The following is a 748-nucleotide window of genomic DNA, read 5'->3' on the forward strand; positions in this document are numbered from 1 at the left end:
GCTACTGAAAGTTGCGTGTTGATTCTGCACATTAAGAAAAATTGCACCCTTAAGGGTTTTTTATTTTGGTGTCTACAACTCACTCTCTTAAGCTTTCGAAAATAGTGCTTAAGCCAGACAATACTCATTCGAAAGGGTGATTTCATGGAATTGCAACCTCTGTCCAATGTGTGCTTTGCCGAAATGCACACTGCGTTTTATTTTACAGCGAAGCTGTATATGGCTATAGGTTCTGGAAAAAATTGCGTGCGTCTATCGAGCCGTGTAGATCGAGAATTTCTCCCCATACGTGGGCCGATCCCGAAGATAGTGCAATACTGGGCCGACCCGCGGCGGAGGTGAAGCAGATGTTAAACACTCCGCCAACGTGCAAAAGTAAGTTTAATATCTTCGGTCCAAATACAACCAGTATCAGATATCGAGCTGATAAGAACAGATACTATACATTGATCCGCGTCGGCCATGCCTACGTTCGCACTGCCCTCTCTTTGGGCGCTATTCTAGACACGTATGGCGGCTGCACGGCTGCCATTATCCGCCATGTTTACTCTCTGATTGGCTGTCGAGAGGTCACGTGTTTTGAAATTTGTGCCGGGAAGCGGAAGTATTGCAAAATGCAATTTTGCGTTTTCATCAAGATGACGAAACGTGACGTGGAGCTGCAAATTTTATGAACTAATACATTTTTTGGGTCCTTGGCATCTATATTGCGATGTTAGCGCTTCAAAAAGAATGTGAGCGGTAGCAT

General features: G+C 44.7%; 1 pseudogene; it reads right to left on the reverse strand.

The window, feature by feature from the left end:
* Nucleotides 1-284: 284 nt before the first annotated feature.
* On the reverse strand, nt 285-464 carry LOC139052252 (U2 spliceosomal RNA; annotated as a pseudogene).
* Between the last annotated feature and the right edge of the window lie 284 nt (nt 465-748).

The sequence above is a fragment of the Dermacentor albipictus genome, unplaced genomic scaffold, assembly GCF_038994185.2.
Source record: "Dermacentor albipictus isolate Rhodes 1998 colony unplaced genomic scaffold, USDA_Dalb.pri_finalv2 scaffold_20, whole genome shotgun sequence".
In the NCBI taxonomy this organism is placed as follows: domain Eukaryota; kingdom Metazoa; phylum Arthropoda; class Arachnida; order Ixodida; family Ixodidae; genus Dermacentor; species Dermacentor albipictus.